At 37.5% G+C, this 22925-nt stretch overlaps 1 pseudogene; it reads left to right on the top strand.

Moving 5' to 3' along the window:
* The first annotated feature begins 17989 nt into the window (after positions 1 to 17989).
* LOC125085590 (39S ribosomal protein L13, mitochondrial-like) lies at positions 17990 to 22005 on the top strand (annotated as a pseudogene).
* The last annotated feature ends 920 nt before the right edge of the window (positions 22006 to 22925 follow it).

Here is a 22925-nt window from a genome sequence, read left to right as displayed (position 1 = left end):
TTATCCTTCAAAGGACACCATAATGATGGCTGCAGACATCTATCCTAAAGATACGCAATACAGAAAATTCTTTCTGTGAAATAAGTAACGGCTATTGCAATGTGCACTTTAAGAAAAAAAAAATCGTAAAGACCTAATTTTATTTTATTTTTGTTAAAAATTTTATTTATTTACTTGAAGGAAAGAAAGAGAGAGGGCATGAGAGGGGAGAGGGTCAGAGGGAGAAGCAGACTCCCTGCTGAGCAGGGAGCCCGATGTGGGACTGAATCCTGGGACTCCAGGATCATGACCTGAGCTGAAGGCAGTCGTTTAACCAAATGAGCCACCCAGATACCCACGACCTAATTTTAAAAGACATTACTGTCTTCAGTAACTCCCTAACATGTAATGCACTTTTCTCAGGGAGAAGACATGGTGTCATTTCCTGCACATGTAATGCACTCCCAAATCATTCAGACCAACTGAAGTGAATAATCTGAATATTCTGAAATGAATGATCACTGAGATAAGAGAAAGATGCCGAGAACTCGTCCAGGTGCCTCTTGCTAAGCTCGCCATGTCCAGACTAGTTTCCTCTCCCCTACTCGAGCATCATCGATCCTGTATGTTCCCCCAGCCTACATCTCTTACCTGAACTCCAGACCTTCTCTATGCAATGCCACCACATTTGGGGATCACTTATGGTTTACCACAGTGATGGTGTACCCTGGTATCATCACTCATCCTTGATGACTCAGAAGAATGAATCCCATTTTTCAGATGAAGAAATCATTACTTCCCTAAAATCACAAACTGAACAAGGGACGGAACCCCATGACAATCCAAGCCCAGGTCTTCGTGATTCTTGTTGATTCCTGTTTCTCCAGCCCTCGCTGCCTCCTCTCAGCAAAACCCCGGGTACCCCTATGGTATTCCAGAGCTCTCTCAATTTTTTGCATCTAGAACTGAATGCATCGTTTCTTCTTGTAATTCATCTCTGCTTCTTTTCCTTCCTGTATTCTTTCTCAGAATGGATGGCACCACTTATCACCTGTAATATAATTGCATGTTCAGTTGCCTACCCTTCCATTAAACTCTCAGTTACCTTTATGTGCCAAGAATCTGTCAGCCTGGCAAATCGTTTATTTTTTTTTAAGATTTTATTTATTTATTTGACAGACAGAGATCACAAGTAGGCAGAGAGGCAGGCAGAGAGAGAGAGAGGAGGAAACAGGCTCCCTGATGAGCAGAGAGCCTGATGCAGGGCTTGATCCCAAGACCCTGGAATCATGACCTGAGCCGAAGGCAGAGGCTTTAAGCCATTGAGCCACCCAGGGGCCCCCTGGCAAATCGTTTAAAACACACTTAATATCTAAATATTTGCTACCCAGCCACCTTAGTCAGAACCCAGGAAGTTCATCCAAGATTCATCCCTTTCCTTCAGCCCCCAAGACCAGTTAACAAACAAGTTTTGTCTGCTCTGCTTTAATTATGTCATGAAGCTGTCTTCATTTTCCATCTTGGTGGCTCCCTGAGTTCTTATTCCCACCATTCTTGCATGGATTATGAGTTTTCTTCTAAAAGATAGAAACACCCTTCTGTCTGAGGTGACCGCCATCCATAACACTACCCAGCAAATCTGATCCAATTCTTCAGTAATCCCTCATTGTCTCTACCATGATACAGGTCTCTTCCAAACTTTTACTGTAGTTAACCACTCCAATTTCATCATCTGCTTGCTCTCTCATGCTTTCTTGCCCTGGCTCTGTCTATATGTCTCTCTCACCCCCACCCACTCTCTCTCTCACATCCATCCCCCCACCCACCCCACCACCCCCACACACAGAGTGTGCTCTAACCATTACAAACTGCTTACAAGCCCTTCAAATCCACGCACCTTCTCTCCATGGTGTCATTTCCCACACATGTAATGCACTTTTCTCGTTTACTTGCCTCATAAATTCCAAATTACAAGACCAAAGCTTAATCATTTGTCATCCCTTTAAAGTCACAGCCTTCTAACACCCGTTCTCTCATGCAGAACTTCTACTCATTAAAACATGCACATCTAATTTTATATGTTCCAAATATGGAAATTCATTGCTTACATTAAATATCACCAAGTATTTTATCTTTTATTATTTTTATGTTTCAATCAATCTGACCCTCAATCCTAGGTAGCATTTGCAGCAGTTAAAAAAAAAAAGAAAGAAAGAAAGAAAAGAAAAGAAGAAAAAAGTGAGATATTAACCAAGATGTTTTACTTGCATTTCTATGACCCTGCCCTATTTTGTGAGCAACAAACAGTAGCTCAAGGGAGCACTTAGAAAGGGCACAGAAAGCAAATGGTCAGTCTTGACTTTTGAATTATAAAATAAAGACCTGAATCTTATAGCAATAACAAAAATCTTAAGTTTTTTATTTGCAAGCATGGACTTTTCTCTACTTCAAATGGTTGTCTTGAAAAGCCAGGCATCATAGTTATGCCATTAGAAAAAAAAATTTTTTTTTTAATTTTGAATAAGGAGTGCTTGGAATCTCACTTTCCTGAAGTTTTCTAGATTTTTTATCTTTAGTATTGAAAATTTTTTATTCAAGTTTATTTCCTGTGAGTTATATCCATTTATTCACCTTTCTAGTTTTTATACTTTATTTTGCTGATAGAACTGTAGGAAAATGACTCATCAAAAAAATCTGCTTTACTTAATAGGAATCATAGCACCCTTACAAACACTGTTTTTATACACATGCTTGCCTTTTCCCAGTTTTACCCTTTTCCCTGTTAAATTTCACCTACCTGAGATTTCTGCCCCCTTTCTCTTTGCTTTAAATTATTCCCATTCTTTCTCAACAGCTTGTTCGAATCCCATCTCTCTCTCCAAATGCCCACAGCAACAATTATCAAGAAATCCATGGGTCATAAATCTTGTGCTATTTTGTCATAATTTTTCTCTTGAACAACTCAAACTTTTTAATATTTTATTATTATGTTCTTTTCAAAACTAGTACTCTATTTCTGCGACTAGGTTATAAAATTTTAGAGAGAACTGTGTTCTCCACCTCTATATCCATCAAAAACCACGTCAATGGTTTGCAAGGAGTAAATACTTAAAATACATTTGATATCGTATCTTATCCTTTGGTCATGATGATCATCACGATAGTAATAATATAATTTATTAAGCATTTACTATGTGCCAGGTGCTGTGCCAATCACTGCATACATATTATCTCCTGTAATTCTCACAACAAGCTTATGAGTTTGGTTCCACTGTTACCTTTATTGTACAGAAGGTAAAACTGAGACTGTAGAGTTGTTAAGTAATTTATTCAAGCCACACAGACATAAGTAGAAAAATCCGAACTCAGTTTTATCCTTTATGCTAAATTTAGGAACCCACATCTTGTACCAAATAGACAAAAATTATTACCTACTTCTTAATGTCATTCTGTTAGGAAAACCATTCCTTATCAGTAACAAATCTCCATTCAAGTATTTGTATCCCCCAAGAAAGCACTCTGAAATAGGCACCTTAAGTAAGAAGTAGATGATGTTGAATTTGCTTCACGGCTTTAATGAAGTAATATAAATTTCCAGGGGGAAAAACTAAATCATGTGAATAGAAAACATAATGAACCAGAACTCTACAATAAATAATGATAAATAGTAGACAAGGATTTCTAAATATTTTATAAATAGTTGACAACGATTTCTAAATATCAGAGCTAGTGATAATTCTGAAAAACAACCAGGCAGTTTAAGAGTACAGCATGAAGTAAAAGAATCATTGTCGACTAAATCACTGTGAGAGAGAAAAGTATTTTTTTAAACAACTTCTTAATAGGACCTGGAATTGGTGAAATCATTTGCATGTGAATCATAAGTAAAGAAAATAAAGACAAAGAGATTATAAAGTACTTTGAGCACAGTACTATCTGTTCTTGGTTTACTACTTCTGACAAACAACCCTTACAAATAAAAAGAGCATGAAATGTTTGAGGAACTGTAAATAGTTTGGGTTCCAATAAGAACTCCCAAACCTAATATATCCAAAAGCAAATTCTTGATCTTCCTCCAAAGTCTATCCCTCCTCAGTTTTCCTCATTTCAGGAAGCATCATTGCCTCTTCCAAGTTCTGCACATTTCCCTGTTACATTTCACGAGCCTGAAATTTCTGCCCCCTTCCTTTTGACTTTAAACAAATATTGCCTCTCAATATCCAGTTCAAATCCTACCATGTTTTCCCAAAGTCCTCCATGATCACCCCAGGTTAGAATCTCTCTTTCACTTGAATGTTCATAGCAACCGTTGTCAATGCAAGGCATGAATCACAAAAATTTAGGCCAAACCCTGGAATCCTCCTGAACCTGCTTTTTCTGTCACATCCCCCATGTAATGCATCAGTCAATCCCAGCTTCTTTCCTTCGAAATGTATCCTGAAGTCTGTCACTAGTCATTACCTTCACTACTTTGAGCTACTCCAAGCCACTGCCATATTGTGCCTGGACTATTGCAATAGGCTCCTAATTGGCCTTCCAGCTTCTACCTCGACATTCTCACCACTTTCCCCAACACACACACACACACACACACACACACACACACACACACAAACACACGCACAGGCGAGAGTGTTCATTTGAAAATGTGCTGTGTTACATCCCTCATCAAAGTTCTCCAGTGATCTCAGTTGCACTTAAGGAAAAAATTCAAAATCCTTGGCATGGACTACAAGGCCCACCAGCAGCCATCACCACACCTATCTAATCTTCGTCTAGTTTTGTTGTAAGCATAAAAGTGCCCCCCAAATATAGTCTTTAAAAAAAAAAAAGGATTATCAGTGGATAAAAGTTACTTCATGGAGTTGTTGTGGTTATATTATTCTCAGTAACACATGTAAACTGACAGGCTTATTATAGGCCTTCAATAAATGTTCACAAACATGTTTTTTTCATATTGTTGTAAATTTTTTTTATTTTATGCAAATGGGAAAATATGGCTGCCTAGACTGTGAGCATTTAATACTGTTATCTGAGAGATATGAAACACAATAATTGTTACTTTACAAATTAAAAGAGAGACAAGTATAGGTCTATTAGTTTACATTGTTTAAAATAATAATCTATCTCTGGGATTCTGCAAAAAAAGAAAATAACCTCATAAAAACTCAGTTTATTATGATCTTGATCACATGATAGACTAAGTCTTCTCTCCCATATCATACCCACAGAATGTCAAGGTGCTTGAAGAACCACTTTTCAAGATAATTTTATCAGTAAGATACATTTATGTAGATGGTATTTATTTTAGTACCTCATATTTCCTGGAACTTAATTATTTAGAAAGAAATGAGTAGATCCTATGTCAATAAGTGCAGACCAGCATTTTTTGCCATTAAATGTATTAAGAATATTTGAGCATTTCCTGACTACAATCCAAATGAAATGCAGTCAAGTAGCACACAGAGACCCCATTATCAAGACTTTCTGGTCACCAACAGGATGACTAGTATAATGAGACACGGTAATTATTTGCTCTCCAGCAGTTGGGATTAATTAGTTTTGACGGGTACATCTTGCTAATATGTTAGAAGACAGTAAATATTGAGGCCTGTTATTTTTCCCAGGGTAAGAAAACCATGGTCTCTAATGACTTACTTCATTGGTAACTTTCTCTACAATCTGCCAAAGAGTTGGTATATCCAGGTTAATTTCTTTACCAAATAAATTTCTGTGAATTTCATGTTACCAGACCCATCATTAAGGTCAGGTGAGTCTGCTAAGTTTTCAGAGCCTTCTGTCTTAGAAAAGCTGACATCTCTTTCTCTCTCTCTTTCTCTCTCTCTCTCTCTCTCACACACACACACTCCGAAGTTTATAACTTAACAACGTATATAACCAAACCTATGGAGATACAAAGAAATCCCAGCTATTATATGTACATTCTTTCTTTCTACTTAAGAATACCTTTTTAGGGGTGCCCGAATGACTCAGGGGGTTAAAGCCTCTGCCTTCGGCTCAAGTCATGATCCCAGTGTCTGGGATCGAGCCCCACATTGGGCTTTCTGCTTGCTTCCCTCTCTCTCTCTCTGCCTGCCTCTCTGCCTACTTGTGATCTCTGTCTGTCAAATAAATAAATAAAATCTTTTTTAAAAAAAGAATATCTTTTTAAAACATGTTCAGTTTTTTTTAACAACCAAATCCCTTTTTGTGTATCCATGCATAATTGCACCAGACCCAGTATTAGATTTGAAAAATTTGAACTGAATGTGAAGAGTTTTCAATCATGGCCATCTAGAAGAAATCGTCACTCAAGCAGTTATTTCTCAACCTTTTTTCTGTTTTCATCCCCCTAAGCAGACTTTTTAGACATCTTTGTTTTGCCAATTGCCCCCTCTTCATGAAATGTTGATAAATCACACATATCTGGTTATATCTGGTTATGTACCATTGCTCTTTATAAGACCAGAAACCATGATAATTTCTGAGATTTTTTGATCCTCCAAGAACCAACTTTTACCCCTTGAGGGCAATATCACCCCTGGTGAGAATGTGCCCACCAGAGTCTTATTGTATTTCCTCCTCACCATATTCTCATATTCCATATTTCATATTCTCATTTGGACACATGAACTCCTCTTTATCTTATGTTTCCCATAAAAACTGGTGAAATACTAGTAGACTTAACCCCCGAGTCTAGGTTCACTCCCTAAAGGAGGTAGTCAAGATGATGCATATGATACAAACATACTTTATCCCTTTCTCCACCCCTGCCCCATGTAACACATGCTGACTCAGGCTTAAACAACCTCAAGGCAATCTTGAAGGAAGAAAGAAATCTCAAAAGAGCCACGTGCAAATTGTGCTTTGCAAAAAGACAGAGTGGCTTGAATCTAGTCTACTTACTTTAATGAAACTTTGGTGTCCACATAAATTAATTAGAAATCAATTTGTTATCTCCTGCCCACTCATTTGTTTAACAAGTATTTGTTACTTCCAACAAAAACCCCTATGAAGACAATAAAAAGTACCTATTGATCAAAAAAAGAGAAGTTTGCTAAACTTACTTCAGCAAGCAAGAACACCACATTTGCAGTCTTAAGATCTTCAAAGGCAGAAAATTAGGGAAGGATATTTATAGGATTATAGATTATATCTGTTATAAGGTTATAAGATGCATGCTGAATGATTTTAAGGTAGTTCTTGAAAAGCAGAGAACCAGTGGGGATTGGGAAGAGTTAATGACAATTTTGGATTGGTGGTCCCAGTGAAGTTGAGGTCTTAAAACGAATAAGGTAAGCAAGCTATTTTTCAAAACAGTCCTGAGGAGCAACCTACCCATTCTTATATGTCAACTGTTTTAAGTAGTTTGTGGTCCTAGCTTCCTAGAGCAAAGCAAAAAATATACATTTTTGCTTGGTCCCAGTATCACATAACACCGGAACTGAGAATTATTTCATTTCTCACCTCTTGCAGTATGTCAAATGTTAATGTAGGCACTAAAGATATAGCTGTGAACAAGACAAGTTCCCTGCCTTCAAGAAGCTTCTACTCTAGCCAAAAAAAAAAAAAAAAGCTTTGAATATGAAATCACATGGAATGAATCTTTTGAAGAAGTGTAAGTTGCTAGGGAAGTAAATATCAGAGCAAATTCATTAATGAGGACATTATAAGAAAATGTCATCTTATAAATTGCCTTGAAGGGTCTCTAAAATATGACAAGAAGGATCTTTGAGAATGTCCACTGGCTTTTCAGTGTCTGCCCTTGACCATGAAAGACAGGAGGGAATAGTTTATCTTTCCACTGTGGCTTTGGAATCTATAGGTCACTATAGATCACTATAATCTGAAGATTAAATTATTTCATTTGGGGATGCCTGGGTGGCTCAGTGCGTTAAAGCCTCTGCCTTCGGCTCAGGTCATGATCCCAGGGTCTTGGGATCGAGCCCCGCATCGGGCTCTCTGCTCAGCAGGGAACCTGCTTCCTCCTCTCTCTCTGCCTGCCTCTCTGCCTACTTGTGATCTCTGTCTGTCAAATAAATAAATAAACTAAAAAAAAATTAGTTCATTTGATTTTTTGCTCCAGCTACTTTAAAGCTCCAGCAGAGAGCTGCCACAGTCTTCACAAAATTCTAAGGAAGACCCTGCCTCACCTTCTGATTTGGGGATAGCATGCATAAGACAAGGAATAGAAGCTTGATCAATCCTGTAATCTAAAAACTATTAGTTGTAGTTAACCCAAATTGTCTGCGATTAAAATCTATAGAAACTTATAGTTTTTAGACTTCATAAATGTTGCATATTAGCAGGTCCGAATATCAGGAATGCATGTTTAAGAATCATACCCAAGTGGTTTTCTTGATAGAAGACTTTGGAGTCCAGAGGGCTTAATTCCTATACTGTCCACACAGGAAAGCAAATCTTACTGGCAGTTGCAATCTAGAATCACTGAAGCACTAAAAGTTAAATAAGTCCACTCAAGAAACTCAAATCCAGGAAATAAGACAATTTAATTTCATGAAATTATTGCTTTGGCTCTATTTGGCTCTGCTTTGACAGATACTCTGGGCAGGTCATCCATGAGCCAACAACTCCCACCACATTCTACCCTCTTCAGTCTGGCAGGCCCACTTGTGCCCTTCTTCCTCCCCCACTAAAATTGGCTTCATCTCCATCATACCCATTTTGGAAATAGCCCTCACATGAGACCCACCAGGCAAGCCTGCATTAATCGGTCTCCAAACGTTCTGGCCCACCATTTACTAATACTGTGACCCTAAGCCACTCAAAATCTTGAGGTTGACTTTCCTCGCCTATAAAATGGGGCTACTAATAATATCTCCCTTGTAGAGCTGTTCTGAGGCTTAAGTAAGATAATGCATGAAAAGGGGTTGTTAGCACAGTAATCAAAAAACGGATTAACTATGAATTTTAGCTGTGACTATTATTCATGCCTTCAACATGGGTCTCCAATTTTGTCTTTCCTTGAATGTTGCTGAATCCAAAAAAATCTTGACCCTCATTACTTCACACCCCACACCTTATTATTTTAATAGCTTTCCTGCCGGTTTTCATTCCATTGAATTTTTTCTTTTTATTCATCTCAGACATTAGTAATTAATCATCCCCTCTTCTCAACTGCTCATCCCATCAAGCTTCTAGCTTGTACACATTCCTGTGCCTCACTTTCAAGGTTTTCTGTAACTTGACTCTACTAAACCAACCTAGACTGATTCTTAACTCACAGTGAGTGTTTTCTTTTGGTAATTTTTAGTTGTAACCAATGGTTAGAGAAAGACAAAGCCTATAGACCTTCTTTCTCAAGCCTTGACACTCCCAGTACCTCAAAATGAAAGCAAAATTGAGAGTTGGTTCTACTTCTTAGGCAAATAAGAATTTGACCCTGAAACAGCCCTATCACCTGCTTTGTAAGCTCATGAAGGCCCATCTCTGTATTCTTTCTGGTGTTCCAATAGTGTCCTGTATGGAAAATTTCCCTGAAGCAGATTCTGTGCTATTCTATTTCTTCCCCAGCCTTACTCAGTTATAAATGACATTAAACATTGTATAAGTTTGTGTATAATGTGTTGATCTAGTACATTTATATATTGCAAAATTATTACCACCATAGCACTAACACCTCCACCACATCCCCTAAATACCATTTTTGTGAGTGTGGTGAGGACGTTTAAGATTGATTCTCTCGGCCACTTTCAAGTATATAATACAGTATGATTAATTTTCATCGCCATCCTATACATTAGACTTTCCCAACTTATTCATCTTATAGCTGGAAGTTTGTACCCTTCAACCAACATCTCCCCATCTCCTCACCCTCTACTCTATTTTTTTTTTAACAAAGTCAGATGCTTAACCAATCAGAGCCATATTCTTTTTTTTTTTTAAGATTTTATTTATTTATTTGACAGAGAGAAATCACAAGTAGGCAGAGAGGCAGGCAGAGAGAGAGGAGGAAGCAGGCTCCCTGCTGAGCAGAAAGCCCGATGTGGGGCTCGAACCCAGGACCTGGGATCATGACCTGAGCCTAAGGCAGCGGCTTAACCCACTGAGCCACCCAGGCGCCCCTCTACTCTATTTTAATGGCAAGATTCAATTAACCTTCTGGTCTGAGTCAGGCAACAATATCCTCTGCTGAACAACTGATATAGGACAGGTTCAGAATCATAAGCCTACAGGGACTTTCCAAAGCATGTGTTCTCCTGGACTCACTAGATCCTCATGCCTTCTTTATATACTGGCTGCCATGACTCTACAAAATTTTGAGGCTGATACATCCTTTTTGTGGACTAAAAAATAATCTCTAATATCCATTATACTAATTAATAAAGCAACTGATATTAATTGAAATAAAGATAGTGAATTTCTCTGCCTGCCTGGGGCTCTAAATTTGGGGCCACTGCATTGTATCTTTCATATACTGACAAACCACTTCTGGAGTATATATTTCTAAGATACCTCAAATGTTAACTAATGGACCTTAGGGTATAGACTAAATTTACACCTTCTATGCTGAAGCATTTAACAATAAGTTGCAGAACATCTAATATATCTTTCCTTGTTCCCTAACACACACATTCATCTAGAGCAGGGTTTCTCAACCTTGGCACCTTTGACATTTTGGCCCAGATAATTCTCTGTCGTGAGGGATGTGCATTATACAATGTTCAACACATACCCACGAAATGCTAGGAGCACCCTCCTCCAGCTGGGGTAAGCAAAAATGTCTACAAACATTACCAGATATCCCAGAGACAGAAAACCACCTTGACTTGAGCACTTCTGCTCGAATCGAGGCTTACTCCTAAAGGCCATCCCCAGACACCAGGCTATTTTTCTTTTTTTACTTTTGCTTACATGAACCCCCAGGCTTAGAAGTTACCTTCTCCACTCTCCTACTCACACATGACCCATCCTCTAAGACAACAAACACCTCAAAAAAACACATGAAGCTCTCAGAAGTTATTTGTTTGGTCTGGTGTTACAGTTTCTACATCACTGTAGTCCCCACAGCTGTAGTTATCTTATAGTTCCTGACTCTTTCTACTAACCTCATTTATGTTACCTGCCTGGCCCTATAAGAATTTGCTATGACACCTATACCTTAATATTAACTATAAATCATTCTTCCATGAAATTTCCCACTCATTATGTCCATAGCTAACCTCTTTCTTCTTTAGAGAAGTTTTATACTCTGAAGAAAAAAAAATTCAACACATGCTGGTACCAAAATTTCCTGCAACTTAACTGGCTCCTGTTAACAGAAGTAAACTATTAAACCACGATATACAAAAGTCATTTATTCTTTAAAATAGTCACAAAAATCACAAGTTGGTAGGTTGGCTAAAAAGTTGTTTCTAGGTTAAAACAGAGTATAAGCAGTCCTGTAATTTTTAGTGGATCCACAACACCCATAGAAGACAGAGTTCTTATTAAAAATTCATGTGAGGGATGCCTGGGTGGCTCAGTGGGTTAAAGCCTCTGCGTTCAGCTCAGGTCATGATCTCGGAGTCCTGGGATCGAGCCCTGCATTGGGCTCTCTGCTCAGCAGAGAGCCTGCTTTCCCCTCTCTCTCTACCTGCCTCTCTGCCTACTTGTGATCTCTCTCTCTGTCAAATAAATAAATAAAATAAACTTTAAAAATCTTTTAAAAAATTCATGTGAGAGGGTCCATTTACACAGCAATCTATGAAGCTATTTGTATTAGGTGAAGGGTACATGTAATTTGTGAACTCCTAGGTTAAAAAAAAAAAAAAACTTTCTTGTTTCTAAAAATAGCCCCTATCATATTACATCAAGAACATCATAAAAGCAAATGTTGACAAAATACAATGTTAGGGGAACCATGGCTATTCTCAGCAAAGCTTAATAAACACAGCAGGAGTTTCAACAAATTAATGATTTACAAAGCGCTGTGAAGATGCAATGATATATCTGTGATATATATATATATATATATATTATAAATATAGGTTAAATCATGTAAAAGTAGTCCTACCTGAAGTCAGTTTATAATATGTAAGGAAGGTTTTACAGTTTTTCCTAAATACAAAGGAGATAAAAATTTGGCAACATCATAAGGAAGTATCTTTTTTTAACAGTGCAAAGAAATATTCCCAAACTGAGATAATGTGTTACGATCTTTGTGAATTACCTACTTTTTGTAAATATAAGTGATGTCCATTGATTATCTCACCCCTCTCCTTTTCCAATGGAAGTCATTCTACATCTGCCCTCTTTTATTCCTCTATCAAATATTTTCCAATGTTACAGCACAGCCAGACATCCTACTCCAAGAAAACCTCCTCTTAGATAATATCACATTTGCTGACCTCACAACCACCCTTGCAAGTAGTTTTGTTTGGCTTATTGATGGGAAAAGAAAAATCTCACAGAATTTAAGAATATCGTTTAACTTTTTAAGTAGGAAATGTAGAACCTAAACTCAGGCATACCTGACTTCAAATGGATGGTCTTTAAGCTACTCATGCTGCTCATTAGTTTTCTCATTCTTAAAGGTACAGAGGTCAGTAGCGTACATCTAGTTCAGTTATCTGTTTATAAGCACCCTAAAGAGTTCTTTGTGTGAAATTTCTTGGCATTTTATGAGATAAACTGAACCTTATTTTTTTATTTATTTGTATTTAAATTCAATTAATATATAATGTATTATTGGTTTCAAAGATAGAGGTCAGTGATTCATCAGTTTTATATAATATCCATTCCATCGCGACCCCTCCTTATGTCCATCACCCAGTTGCCCCATCCCTTACACTCCCTCCCCTCCAGCAAACCTGTTTGTTTCCTCTGCTTAAGAGCAAGATAACCAGAACTTCGCCAATCAGTGTTAAATATATTACTCTACTGTCTCATATCACATTTATGGAATCTTGGAAGGCAAATCTTTGTACTATCACTGTGCGATTGAGGACATCGAGGCTTACGGGTACTGTATGAATCCTAACGTCACACAGCTGGGAGGGGGTAGACTGGAATTCAGATGCAGAACTGTCTAATCCTCAACTGTATACTCAACCACCTTATGGTACAGCTGAGGAGGGAATGTTTCTTTGCAAAGAAACTTTGTAAAATGTCAGCTGCATGCTTCACATGCTAACCAAGACTTGTTCCCTTCCTCTGTTTACGTGGCATTCTGGGTTCTGGAAGAGGCAATGACTCTTTGTGCCAAAGGAAAGAGCGATTTAATCAGTTCCCTATAAAGGGAGGAAGGCTAATGTTTTTCTATGGAGAAGAATACAACTTCTAGATTAAGGATCAACATGAAAACAAATTATCAATGAGCAAATATTTCCTATGCATTAAATGTTTTCCAGGTACAGTGTTCAGGAGGTGCCGTTGGTTAATTCTATCTAAATGGGCTTACATTTTAATGAGCTTATCAAATTTGTCAATTTCTACATTATGTACAATTGACATATCTAATTAAGTTCTACGATTTATTTAGTTACCACTTTAAATGAATGTATAATTTTAGCTATATAAAATTAAATTACATGGAACTTAATTTCCCTTAAGTCTAACTTCACATAAATTCAAGGATATTAAAGGTCTTTAAAAATGCTTCAAGTCGGGGGCGCCTGGGTGCCTCAGTAGGTTAAAGCCTCTGCCTTCAGCTCAGGTCATGATCCCAGCGTCCTGGGATCAAGCCCTGCATCGGGCTCTCTGCTCAGCAGGGAGCCTGCTTCCCCCTCTCTCACTCTGCCTACCTCTCTGCCTACTTGTGATCTCTCTCTGTCAAATAAATAAAATCTTTAAAAAAAAAAAATGCTTCAAGTGGAAATTTGTACTTCTAGTGGGAATGTTATAATTCACATACCGAAATGTGCCTTGTCATGGACAGATGAAACCTACGATTTCTTTCCACTATACTATGTTGAAATTGCCAGGAAAGTGAAAGAGAAAGGATTTTGCTAATCTGTCTCTATTTCTTGGAGGTACAATGTCTCCATTACCTTGTTCCCACTGAAGGCAATGACAGGCACTTACAAACGTAATTCTATAATGTTATGAAGCTAACTGGCCTTTCTGAGCTAAACTCACAACTCAATTTTCTTGGCACCATACTAAAACCAGCTGAATCATCTGGTCTTCAAAGCAAGAAAGGGTTTACTCTGCCAGTCTAAGACCTAGAGGAATCATTATGTAGTAATTTTTCAGGTTTTCTAATTTATTTTTTAATTTTATTTAAGATTTTATTTATTCACTTCAGAGAGAGCATGAGCAAGGGGAGGAGCAGAGGGAGAGGGCAAGAGGACTCCCCGTTGAGCACAGAGCCCAATGAGGGACTCAATCCCATGACCCTGAGATCATGACCTGAGATGAAATCAAGAGTTGGATGCTTAACCCACTGAGCCTCCCAGGTGCCCCTCAGGGGTATTTTTGTTTTATGGTTTATTTAAGTCTAATTAAATGTTGTTTTAAAGTTTACACCAAGAAATTTATTTTGCCATGGAAATTTACCCCCTGGATACTTAGTCAAGTTTTTTTTTTCCCTAAATATTTATAAAGCAGTATGCTGAAAGTCACATATCAGAGATCTATTACAATATAACTTTTAATAGACAAGCGAGTGCATTTTAGCCAAAATCCACATACTTGGCATGGGATGACTACATCTACTATTTTCAGTTAAATACTTCTTCTACTTGGAGAGATGCCTGTCCTGGAAGGCATTTCAAACCATGAAGTGCTAATATCTTTTTTTTTTTTTTAATAGAGTGAGTGGGTGACAATCTTTTAAAACCCTTGCCAGGAAGAAGAGAAATGCTAAATATAGATTGAGAAAATCCATCTTTTGGGGGAGATTAAAGCAGACTTGTATAAACACCTGAAGTCATAGCAACACTCCACCACAAACCAGTCAATCATTACATTTTCAAAATCCTGTAATTCCTGTTTCATCATATGCTTTTGTAATCACTGTGCCCTTTTCCAACCATTCACCAAGTCCCCAAATTGTTGCTCTTTACATAAATTGATAAAGCTCAGAAAAATTGATTCACTAACTAAAAGGAGGAATCGTGGAGTACACACAAAACAGGATTAAAAAAAAAAAATGGGCACCTGGGTGGCTCAGTCAGTTAGGTGTCTGCCTTCATGGTTCCAGGGTCCTGGATGGAGCCCCCCTGGGTTTCTCATACTCAGTGGGGAGTCTGCTTCCCCTCCCCCTCTGCCTGCTGCTCCCTCTGCTGCCCACTTCCCCCTGCTTGGGCCTGGAGCTCTCTCTCTGTCAATAAAATACATAAAAAAAATAAATAAAAATCTTTTAAAAAATTGGGAGTATTCTTGTGAAGAAGAAAACAGCAGTATGCTCACTTAAGTTTCAAAACACTAACTAAATTTCAGTGTCCTATAACATGAATTAATAGAGCACTCAGTGATCCTCTGTAATATTACTTCATCTTTCTCATGCACAAACATATCTGATCTTTATAGTCATTCCTTGAGGAGATGGTTATTATTATAACCTCCATTTTATAATGGGTAAAACAATAACTCAGAAAGCTGAAGTGTCTCCTGGAAATCCAACTCAGCCTCAGACTAGGTGTTATTTTCTAAGGCAATACACCCCTTTTAAAAAATGGAAGGTTAATCATTACTTAAGAATGAGGATTAAGGTCACATTGCACTTTGGGAAACCCACATGCTATTCTGTGTGTAGTGACTTTTCCACGGTTTTATAAAACTTGACCATTTCCACAGTCCTTCATATGCTGGTGTAATAGTAACAAAAAAGTTAGTTTGTCTGATTATAATGAACTTTATTAAAAACGCATTCCTCACAAACGTCTATCTCAACGTAAAGAAGTGACCTTCAATGTGGAAATTTTAGTTGCAGAGTAATAGTCATTGTCCAAGGAGAAACCTAAAGGATTTGACTTCAGTTTCTTAGGAAAAGTGTTTTTTTGCTATATGCAATGTTTGTTGCATTTGTAAACAATTCTACTGTCCCCCCTCACCAGGTATATTTTAGCATACTGATACTTAAATCTGAATCTATCAATAACATAAAATGGAATTCTACTGCATTTTATTTATGAATCTGATATATGGAATTTAGGCCCTCACAACCGAGATTTCTAGAGCACCTTGGACCTAAAATTTACATTTTAGTTACACTAACTGATGGGTTGCAGTAGAATCCAGTATGGCTGACTACTTGCTTTATATTGAAGATGGATCTGATGGATCTATTGTCTTTCACAACCTTCAACTGTGGGGTTTGACTAATCTACAATTAGTAGCTGAACTGTCCCCTAGTGAAAAATTAAATACTGAAAGTACACATCCATTGCTCCTTCTTAACCTTCTCTGTAGTAATTACCTGCCGTATATTCCCACCCACTCATATGCACGCACGCCCATAAACACATGCAGACACACACAGCACAGCTTGATTAATTGCCTAACTTAACTATTTTAAACATTTTAAAAGTCCAGTGATTTTCTCTTTAACTCTCTAAACAAGCTCTTCTCCGCTTATCCACATTCACGGTCACCTTCTAAACCCACATCTCTCCTTTTGTGTATTGTCCTTAACTCCAAGCCCACAGACCCAGTTTTCAGGTGGACCTTGGCAATTTGAATGTTCCCAGAAGCAGATCAAGTGCTTCACATCTTCAAACTCCTCCTCTTCCCAGATTGGCTCCTCCTCCTGCACCCGTCTCCTGATATGGGCCCAGTTCCCTCTGTCTGAAACTTCAGAATTTTAAATCATCTCCCCGCCCCCTTCACCATCCAATCAGTTTCTTCCAATCATTGCTTCCATTTCCACGGTGCCCCCCTGCATTCACTTCCTCAGTGTCCCCACCCCCCTTTCCTAGTCTAGCCCTCATCACCTCTCGCCTGGCCTCACCAAATTTCCTACTATCCATCCTGACAGGAGCACCAGCCTCTTCTCCATCCCCTTATCCCTCACAGGGGTCACAGTAAACTTTCCCAAAATTAAGATCTGACCCTTTCATGCCTCCCCAAATTTGTGCATCTCCCAACATCCAAAAAATAAGAATCAAGTATCTGGTTTGGGTATTCAAGAGCTCTCTCTGTGTGGTCCCAACACAATTTTCAGTTTTTACCCCCAGGCCTCCTGCTTTTTCTTGGTCTCTCCTGTGAATTAATCATTATTCTGATTCCAATCACACACTTTCTAAGGTCTGAGACTACTCCTTCTATTTTGTCAGTTATCATCATTGATTGCTTCTGTCCTTAACTTCCATTTTGAAATCTTAGCTACTCTAATATCCTCTAACTAGAAACTCTTCTCAGCTGCCTGAGTCAGAATGATTGCCTTCCTCCTCTTGTTTTCATTACACTTTGTTTGCATCTCTGCCACGGTACCTAATACTTATCACTTTAAATTAGATTAGGTTTTATTCAATCCAATAAACATTTATCGAGGGTCTTCCCTGTACCAGCCAGTACTAAGAAAAATAAAATGAGTCAGACAGCATCTCTCCTCAAAAATTCACAATCTAAACCAACAACTAAGCAGGAAATTTTGTGTCACAAGAAAGATACAAACAAGGTACTGTGAAGGCTTCAATGAAGCAAATCTTTGTCTTCCTTTCCCAGAAAAGGCAAGAACCACCTTTCTCTCTCCTCTTCTCTTTCTTCTTTTCTCTCTCTCCTCTCCCTCTCTCACACAATAACACACAATATACACACATACCATTGTGTGTGTCAGACAGTCAATATTTACTGAATGCAATTTTTTGAAGTAATTCAGGAGATTGATCAAAATAGAAGGACTGCATGTTATGGGCTGAATTGTGTCTTCTCAAAATTCATGTGTTGAACTCACGACCCCTCAAACCTCAGCATGTAACTGTATTTGGAGATAGGGCCTTTAAAGTGATGACTAAATTAAAATGAGACCATTAGGGTGGGTCGGGAGCCAATCTAACTTGTGTCCCTATGAGAGGAAATCTGGATATACACAGAGACAGCAGGGATGTGTGCTCACAGCGGAAAGATGGGGATATCTGCAAGCCGAGGAGAGAAGCCTCAGAAGAAACCAAGCTTGCTGACACCTTGTTCTTGGACTTCTAGCCATCAGAAGTGTGAGAATCAAATTTCTTTTACATAAGCCAGCCAGTTTCTGGTATTTGGTTATGCAAGTCCAGGAAATTAATATCCTGTATAGGCAAAGAATAGCGGGGGGAAGAGGGGAAGCCGACACAGAGAAAACTAACTAGAAAATAAGCACATCACTGAAAAAATAAACTACATAATTTGTATGGTCTGTACATTATAAAAGCAAAAATAATAGTCTAATTGGGTGAGGTTCACATAACCAAAGAGAATTATGACACCCTGTAAACTGAAGCATGACCTTAATTAAGGATTCTCAGTTGTTTTGCCACAATTTATTCCTTATTATTTATCTACCTTCTTAGAGGTATTTGTTGCTAATTGTGTTTGCTTGTTTGCTTGGCCCATAAAACAAAATGTGTATTATTTTCCCATGTATTAAAGAAAATGTGTGGGCAGGGAGTGTATACCTAAGTATATTTTTTCATCAAGGTACAATTAGTTTGACATTTCAATTAACCTGTGTGGTCACGTTGCAGGTAAGCACATGATTCTAGCAGGTTTTTTAAAACACTGGAAGAGGCTTGAATAACGTTCCTCTTTGCAGCTTTTTTGGGTTGTTAATAGTTTGGATCTCTATATGCAGCTTGATTAATCAAATCACTAAAATCCATACTCTTCAATGTCTGGCATAATGTTTTACTAATGCAGATCTGAATTTGGGCTTTCTTTGAGAGAACAGTCCCAATAAATCTTTCTAAATGACTTTATACCAAAATAATCATGAAAAAAATGTTTAATGTTCTGATCTTTTAAAATATATATGCATAGCATTCTTATTTCTTACCAAAAGTAAATACAGTGGACCCTTGACCAGCACAGGTTTGAACAGCATGGGTCCATTTCTATGCACATCAATTTTAATAAATATGATACAGTACTGTGAATTTATTGTCCTTATGGGTTTCTTAATAATATTTTCTTTTCTTTAACTTAATTTATTGTAAGAATACAGTATATAATGCATATAAGATACAAAATATGTATCGACCATTTCTGTTATCAGTAAGGCTGGGTCGACAGTAGACTACTAGCAATGGCTACTGGGGAGTCAAAAGTTATACATGGATTTTTGACCGTGTGGCATCAGGGGAGCAGATATCTCTTACTTCTGCTTTGCTCAAGGGTCAACTGTAAATACAAATCCACTGCTTACTGGCACAGCCTATGCTGTGATGAACATCATAGAAAGAATGTTGAGCCACTTTTATTTATCTGTAGTGAACAAACTACAAACTCTTGTGTAACAAATTAGTTGTAAGTGAAACTAAACATAACTTACCAATTAGTGATACAATTATAAGATTTCATTTGACCAACTGACTAGGCCTAAGCACTTATTGTCTAGGATTGTTAAAAATAATGACATACACCCACTCATATGAAGTTTGAAAGAAACCAGACTTCACTGGTACCATGTTCTCACTAGAACACCAGAATGGATGTTTGTAACAACTCTACCATTGTCAAAAATTCTCAGTTGACTTTGTATAATTCATTAGTTGAGGAAACACATTATTAAAGGAAAATAAATAAAATTTCTAGACCACTAAATGGACATTTTCTGTTCATTCACTCTCTTGATTATAATAGTATAAAATCAACTGATGTGATTGATCACATCAATGTGACCAGTTGATTTGGTCACAAATCAATCTATTGTAAACATTAAAATAGTGCAAATAAAATTGTGTGAATGGTTAAAGCAGTCGGTTCAAATGATGATCCTTGTGGTGAAGAGACCAACTAATAGTGAGAACATTTATGAGACACTAATTTCTCCATTTCTAAATGAAGCTGGTGAGGGCTACTCCAAGGATATATCTATGGGTTGTTCTTTGTACGGAGGGACAAAGCCAATGGGGCGAGTGGGGACTGAGAGCCAGCCTGAGTCATCTGCCAGAGCCATGTACCTATAGGGCTCCAGAAGCCCAGTGGAGGCACCTTGGACTAACTCACACAATGGGGCCCTTTATGCCCTCATAGCCCCGAGCCTGTCACTTTCATCAACTCAATGATGCTAAAGTTTCCACATAGTCTTAAATCCTTTCTAATAAATATTTAAATAGAACATGACTCATGAACCAATTAAACCTTTCAAACATGATTTGAACTTAAAACAATTGCGGAACTTAAACAATTGTAAATAGTTTTAAAATTGTGTGTGAATTTTTTCACAGAAGATACTATATTCTAAATATTTTTGAAACTTTAAAGGGCCGCCATTTAATTCAGTACACTAACAGAAGAAAAGGGCAGTTTGTAACCTCTACCCTATATTTTTTTAACATTTTGCCACAAACGGATCTTCTCAACAATTGAAGCAAGTAAAATGATGGAGTATCAAATCACTGAACCCCACCTTCCTTCCATGTTCTCTCCAAGAAGCTAACCATGAGCGAAACTGTTAGGACCACGGGAATAAACCACACACCCAGCTGAATATTAAGACAATAGAGAAGTAAGTCCTCATGAAAAAATCAAATAGAGATATTTCTTTTTAGTCATTCCTTATTTCAAAATTCTTTTTTAAAATTTCAAACAAGTTAATAATCTAAAAATGTTTGCAACTGCCTCTTGGATAGTGAGGTATTTTGTGAGGTGGGGGGAAAGGTGGAGGTCGCCATTGAAACTGCTCCCTTCCACTTGTTCAAGAGGTATGTATTTTCTTTATTTTTTTCTTTCTTTCTTTTTTTTAATTAAAAAAAAACTGGGGGGGGGGAGGGAGGGAGGGAGAGAAGAGGCATTTATTTTCTGAGCATTTTTTATATGCTTTGATCAGGTAAAGATTAAGAGCATGTAAGGATTAAGATTAAACATGGAAAGATTAAGTGAGCTTAACCCTTTAGCAACATCCTTATTCTGTTGGAAACTAAAATTCTTGTTATATGTCAAGAATCTCACAAGACTAGCTGAATAACATTTTGTTTCTTTTTATTCATCTGCCCCACTGAGTTTTGCTGACAAGTTGAGTCTTCGAATTATTTTTCCTCAGAGGATGTCTTTTCATAAGTGTTGCCTATTATCCTTTTATTTCTTCAATTTGCTCTTAGGCTTTATAGTCAAAACACATTCATTTCACTAGCATTATCATTAACTCTTCAAGGAGCTTTAAATACTCTTGAATACTTCAGCCAGGGAGATGTGGTCATTGTGGGTACATGTGTATGTATTTTAGTTTGTAAAGACCAGTGCCAGGAATAACGTGCAAATTGTGGACTACATGTCAGTAGCTGAGAACTCAGTCAATCACATTATATTGATTAAGCATGAAACAAATCAAAAATAAAACAAATCCTGCTAGTGGGGAAATATTTTGAGTTTCTCTAAGGCACTCCAGCAATGGGCCACTTTTGCTCAGGTTTGGTATCTCTTAGGTGGGAAAATGCAGCCCCCTGGCAAACTGGCTGTTAGGGCATCAGATAAACTTCAAGGATTGGATTAAACCTTTCTACCATCAACTGAGTGACTGTGCGGATCGTGTGGTCATAATGAGCACAAGGCACATTGCATTTCCTGGAAATAAATGGGAACAGAAAGTATAGTCTTCACATACTGACTATCCAGGTGGATTTAAATGAGTAACAGCTGCTGAACTTCATGAGAAAGATCCAGTAGCAAATGTGAAACTAGCTATTTATGGCATGCTGCTAAAAAACCTTCACAGAACTATGATGCAGAGATTGCATCTTTTCCCAGATGAGGACACCAGGAGATATTCATAAGAATTTAGTGGAAGAGCTTCCTCAACCAAGAAAACGACCCACATGTCTAGATGAGTACACACAGGAAGAAATAGAGGCTTTCCCAAGAGTATGGTCTCAACCTGAAGAGTATTGACTCTAGGAGAATGAAAATTGCAGGAAAGAGCCATGTGGTGACTGAAGCTTCTTCCTAATGAGTCTCTCCCAAGCTATGGGCAGAGAAGACAGCCACTGCATTTTACAAGGAACTTGTCATGGACACTGAAAGCTTGTAGAGAAAGGTCAGGAGGTGATAGTCCTTCAATAGGAAATTGCAATAAAATACATTATTTTATAGGATTATTTTATTATGTAGTCTAATTTGAATGTTGTAAGTGATGATAAGAATAAAATTGCTAAGTTGTTTAGAAAAAATGAGTCATCTGAGATAAAATGCTTGCATTCATATACTTTTAGCCAAAAAAAGTCTAATTCCATTTTAATAAAAGCCACAGTTCTAATAAATTCAAGTACATATTCAAAAGATGATGTTCCTTAAATAGTAATGATGCAACTGACACTTGTTTGATGTTTATTATAACAATTAGCTTAATTGCTGTGCTTTAATTCATTGATAATGTCAGGTCCTTCTGAGATAGGTAAAACTATTTTGCTAATAACTTGGATGGTGTTTTATAATTAAATTAGTGCTTTCAAATGTCTTCTCATTTTTTTAGCTCTAATGTTAAATAATACCTTCCCAAAATTCTTTTTAGGTTTCTATGACTGCTGTAAATCTTAGATAGATGATAGATAGATAGGTAGATAGATAGTAGATAGAGTTCTCCAGAAAAAAAACAATAGGGTGTGTATAAATAAACAGAGAAAGAGACAGTGATTTATCTTAAGGCTCATGTGATTGTAGACACTGGCAGGTCCAAAGTCACATCAACACATGGAGATTCTGGGAAGAGTTAATATTAAAGCTTGAATCCAAAGATAGTCTACTGACAGAATTTCCTCTTCCTTAGGCAATGTCAGTCTTTTTTTCTTACAGTCTTCAGTTGTTTGGATGAAGCCCACCATTATGGAAGGTAATCCGCTTTACTCACAGTCTACTGATTTAAATATTTA

The sequence above is a fragment of the Lutra lutra genome, chromosome 15 (genome assembly GCF_902655055.1).
Source record: "Lutra lutra chromosome 15, mLutLut1.2, whole genome shotgun sequence".
In the NCBI taxonomy this organism is placed as follows: domain Eukaryota; kingdom Metazoa; phylum Chordata; class Mammalia; order Carnivora; family Mustelidae; genus Lutra; species Lutra lutra.
This window is presented reverse-complemented; position numbering and strand designations above follow the sequence as displayed.